Below are 5,740 nucleotides of genomic sequence, written 5' to 3'. Positions count from 1 at the left end.
CCGAAACCTGTAGGATATGGAGGAGTGGACCAAAATCACTGCTGCAGTGTGTGCAAACCTGGTCAAGAGCTAGAGGAAATGTTTGATCTCTGTAATTGCAAATAAAAAGGTTTCTGTACCAAATATTAAGTTCTGCTTTTCTGATGTATCAAATACTTATGTCATGCAATAAAATGCAAATTAATTACTTAAACATCCTACAATGTGATTTTATGTTTTTTTGTTTTGGATTCCGTCTCTCACAGTTGAAGTGTACATATGATAAAAATTACAGACCTCTACATGCTTTGTCAGTGGGGAAAACCTGCAAAATCGGCAGTGTATCAAATACTTGTTCTACCCACTGTATATATACAGTGCCTTGAGAAAGTATTCGGGCCCCCTTGAATTTTGCGACCTTTTGCCACATTTCAGGCTTCAAACATAAAGATATAAAACTGTGTTTTTTTGTGAAGAATCAACAACAAGTGGGACACAATCATGAAGTGGAACGACATTTATTGGATATTTCAAACTTTTTTAACAAATCAAAAACTGAAAAATTGGGCGTGCAAAATGATTCAGCCCCCTTAAGTTAATTACTTTGTAGCGCCACCTTTTGCTGCGATTACAGCTGTAAGTCGCTTGGGGTATGTCTCTATCAGTTTTGCACATCGAGAGACTGAAATTTTTTCCCATTCCTCCTTGCAAAACAGCTCGAGCTCAGTGAGGTTGGATGGAGAGCATTTGTGAACAGCAGTTTTCAGTTCTTTCCACAGATTCTCGATTGGATTCAGGTCTGGACTTTGACTTGGCCATTCTAACACCTGGATATGTTTATTTTTGAACCATTCCATTGTAGATTTTGCTTTATGTTTTGGATCATTGTCTTGTTGGAAGACAAATCTCCGTCCCAGTCTCAGGTCTTTTGCAGACTCCATCAGGTTTTCTTCCAGAATGGTCCTGTATTTGGCTCCATCCATCTTCCCATCAATTTTAACCATCTTCCCTGTCCCTGCTGAAGACAAACAGGCCCAAACCATGATGCTGCCACCACCATGTTTGACAGTGGGTATGGTGTGGTCAGGGTGATGAGCTGTGTTGCTTTTACGCCAAACATAACGTTTTGCATTGTTGCCAAAAAGTTCAATTTTGGTTTCATCTGACCAGAGCACCTTCTTCCACATGTTTGGTGTGTCTCCCAGGTGGCTTGTGGCAAACTTTAAACAACACTTTTTATGGATATCTTTAAGAAATGGCTTTCTTCTTGCCACTCTTCCATAAAGGCCAGATTTGTGCAATATACGACTGATTGTTGTCCTATGGACAGAGTCTCCCACCTCAGCTGTAGATCTCTGCAGTTCATCCAGAGTGATCATGGGCCTCTTGGCTGCATCTCTGATCAGTCTTCTCCTTGTATGAGCTGAAAGTTTAGAGGGACGGCCAGGTCTTGGTTGATTTGCAGTGGTCTGATACTCCTTCCATTTCAATATTATCGCTTGCACAGTGCTCCTTGGGATGTTTAAAGTTTGGGAAATCTTTTTGTATCCAAATCCGGCTTTAAACTTCTTCACAACAGTATCTCGGACCTGCCTGCTGTGTTCCTTGTTCTTCATGATGCTCCCTGCGCTTTTAACGGACCTCTGAGACTATCACAGTGCAGGTGCATTTATACGGAGACTTGATTACACACAGGTGGATTGTATTTATCATCATTAGTCATTTAGGTCAACATTGGATCATTCAGAGGTCCTCACTGAACTTCTGGAGAGAGTTTGCTGCACTGAAAGTAAAGGGGCTGAATAATTTTGCACGCCCAATTTTTCAGTTTTTAAATGTTAAAAAAGTTTGAAATATCCAATAAATGTTGTTCCACTTCATGATTGTGTCCCACTTGTTGTTGATTCTTCACAAAAAAATACAGTTTTATATCTTTATGTTTGAAGCCTGAAATGTGGCAAAAGGTTGCAAAGTTCAAGGGGGCCGAATACTTTCGCAAGGCACTATATATATATATATATATATATATATATATATATATATATATATATATATATATATTATACTGTATAAACACAAAACACAGGTTTTTAGAAATATTTGCAAATGTATAAAAAAAAATAAAAAAATATTACATTTACTTAAGTATTTAGACACTTTACTCAGTACTTTCTTGAAGCACCTTTGGCAGTGATTACAGCCTCAAGTCTTAGGTATGGTGCTACAAGCCTGGCACAGCTGTATTTGGGGAGTTTCTCCCATTCTTCTCTGCAGATGCTCTCAAGATGCACCACTATTTTCAGGTCTCTCCAGAGATGTTCGATTGGGTTCAAGTCTGGGCTCCACTCCTGCTTTGTCTTGGGTGTGAGCTTAGGGTTGTTGTCCTGTTGGAAGGTGAACCTTCACCCCAGTCTGAAGTCCTGAGAGCTCTGGAGCAGGTTGTCATCAAGGATCTCTCTGTACTTTGCTCCGTTCATCTTCCCTCAATGCTGACTCGTCTCCTAATACCTGCCGCTGAAAAACATCCCCACAGCATGATGTTGCCACCACCATGCTTCAACATAGGGATGGTGCCAGGTTTCCTCCAGATGTAACGCTTGGCATTCAGTCCAAAGAGCTCAATCTTGTTTTCATCAGACCAGAGAATCTTGTTTGGTCTGAGAGTCCTTTAGGTGCCTCGAAGTAGGCTGTCATGTGCATTTTACTGAGGAGTGGCTTCCGTCTGGCCACTCTACCAAAAAGGCCTGATTGGTAGAGTTCTGCAGAGATGGTTGTCCTTCTGAAAGTTTCTCCCATCTCCACAGAGGAACTCGAGAGATCTGTCATAGTGACCATCGGGTTCTTGGTAACCTCCCTGACCAAGGCCCATCTCCTCCAATTGCTCAATTTGGCCAGTTCTAGGAAGAGACTTGGTGGTTCCATGGTCACTGTGTTCTTGGGTACCTTCAATGGTGCAGAAATGTTTTGGTACCCTTCCCCAGACCCAATCCTGTCTCTGCGCTCTACGGACATTTCCTTTGACCTCGTGGCCTGGTTTTTACTTTGACATGCACTGTCAATTTTAGGACCTTACATAGACAGGTGTGTACCTTTCCATATCATGTCCAATCAATTTATTTTTCCACAGGTGGACTCCAATCAAGTTGTAGAAACATCTCAAGGATGATCAATGGAAACATGAAGAAAAAAAACCTGAGCTCAATTTCTAGTCTCATAGAAAAGGGTCTGAATACTTTTTTATTATTAATACATTTGCAAAGATTCTTGCTTTGTCATTATGGGGTATTGTGTGTAGATTGCTGAGGATTTATTTTTACTTAATCCATTTTAGAATAAGGCTATATAAAGTAACAAAATGTGGAAAAAGTCTGCATACTTTCCGAAGGCACTGTATGTGTTCTTCTTTACAAATTGTGCTTCGATATGAACATTCTGAAGGACAGATGCTCAGAATATCGCTGAAAACACTGCATGACAAAGTACTTTGAAATATCACTATGTGATACTATAGTGCTGCAAGTAGCTCCAAGGCTCAACACTCAAACTGTGCCCAGTCATATGGAGAAGGTGGCTCCAGACACGATTTTAAAGTCTGAGTAGACAAACTAATCTTGATGCTGTTGGAACGTTGACACGTCGTTCAGGATCAGTACTTTAAAAGCTAACCAATCTTAGAGTCACAAGCTCCCTCAGGAGAGGTCTCAGAGACTGATCCTTTCTACGACCTGCTTGTCACCTAAACACTGTATTGAAGTAGTGTAGGAGCAGAGTATGGCACACACATGAGCGAACACACATATACACACTATGATGGGTATACAGGGACCCCAAGGCTTCTTCTCATGTGTCTCCCTGGCGTGATCCGATTAGAACGAGATTTGTGACTCACCTTGAATAAGGCCGATGTTGATTGAATTTCTGTTTTTCCCTCCTGTGGAGGCCAGCCAACACACACACACACACACACACACTTTCCCCTCTCCTCAATCTGACAGACATGCTGTTTCAAGGCCAAGGATGAGGCATGAGGGAGTAGAAGTGAGTTTAGTGATGAGTCATCTCACAACAGGGGAGAACTATTCATTATGAGCAAAATAATGTAAATAGTTCTGGTGGCCATTTGATGAATTGTTCAACAGTCTTATAGCTTGGAGGTAGAAGCTGTTAAGGAGCCTTTTGAACCTAGATTTTGTGCTCCAATAAATGCTTGCCATGTGGTAAGAGAGAACAGTCAATGACTTGGATGACTGGAGTCTGACAATGTTTGGGCCCTTCCTCTGACACTGCATAGTATATAGGTCTTGGATGGCAGGAAGCTTGAACCCAGTGATGTACTGGGCTGTACGCTTTACCATCTGTAGCGCCTTATGGTCAGATGCAGAGCAGTTGCCATACCAGGCGTTGAGGCAATGGGTCAGGATGCTCTCTATGGTGCAGCTGTAGAACTTTTGAGGGTCTGGCAACTCATGCCAAATCTTTTCAGTCTCCCGAGGGGGAAAAAGCATTGTCGTGCCCTCTGCACAAATTCCTTGGGGTGTTTGGACCATGATAGTTTGTTGGTATTGTGAATACCAAGAAACTTGAAACTCTCGACCCGCTCCACTACAGCCCATTCGATGTGAATGGGGGTGGTATTTGGCCCTTCTCTTCCTGTATTTCACGATCATCTCCTTTGTCTTGCTTACGTTGAAGGAGAGGTTGTTGTATGCACCCCTGTGGGGCCCCCGTGTTGAGGATCAGCGTGGCAGATGTGTTGTTTCCTACCCTTACCACTTGGGGGTGGCCCGTCAGGAAGTCCAGGATCCAGTTGCAAAGGAAGATGTTTAGTCCCAGGGTCCTTAGCTTAGTGTTGAGCTTTGTGGGCACTATGGTGTTGACCGCTGAGCTGTAGTCAATGAACATCATTCTCACATAGGAGTTCCCTTTGTCCAGATGGGAAAGTGCAGGTGGAGGGCAGTACCTCCTTGTTAGTAGTTATGGTATGCAGATGCTCATCAAGCATAATCATCATCCAGCTGATGCACAAGTAACTAAAGTTTAAACGTGTCTGGTGGGTGGGGTTTGCACTTTTGGAACTATGCCATTGGTTCCATTGCATTTGACAAGCTCAATCAAGCACAGCTAAAGAATTACAAATATTTAAAATACCATTTGAACCCAGGTTTGCAATTGGCAAATCAAGGACCATGATCAGATAAGAAAGATGATGCTGGCTACTTGTCTTTGCTACTTAAAATAACATTATGTTCTTCTTCTCTACCTCCCGACTAGAGCTTTCGGTGAGGATTTCGTTTCCTCAGAAAAACAGATAATTTAAGAAAAAAAGAGACCTTTGGGATTTGATTTTTGAGTTAGATTTTTCCGCTGTAACTGCACGGTTCCCTAGTCTCATTTAGTTGATTAGTCATTTACTCTGCTTACAAAATAAAATGGTTTTATTATGGGCATTTCTTTGTAAAAGGATCCATTAGCACCAACATTTTGTCCTGAACACAAAGAATTATGTTTGAGGAAAATTCAACAAATCCATCACTGAGTAGAACTCTTCATATTTTCAAGCATGGGGTACCTGCATCATGTTATGGTTATGCTTGTCATCGGCAAGGACTAGGGAGTTTTTTTTTAGGATTAAAATATACAGAATATAGCTAAGCACAGGCATAATCCTAGAGGAAAACCTGGTCCAGTCTGCTTTCCAACAGACTAGGAAATAAATGCACCTTTCAGCAAGCAGATGAAAGGCACAACAGTGGGCCCCAGG

Source organism: Oncorhynchus masou, chromosome 32 (genome assembly GCF_036934945.1).
Source record: "Oncorhynchus masou masou isolate Uvic2021 chromosome 32, UVic_Omas_1.1, whole genome shotgun sequence".
NCBI classification, from domain to species: Eukaryota; Metazoa; Chordata; class Actinopteri; order Salmoniformes; family Salmonidae; genus Oncorhynchus; species Oncorhynchus masou.
The sequence above is the reverse complement of the archived record's forward strand: the minus strand, read 5'-3'. Positions refer to the sequence as shown.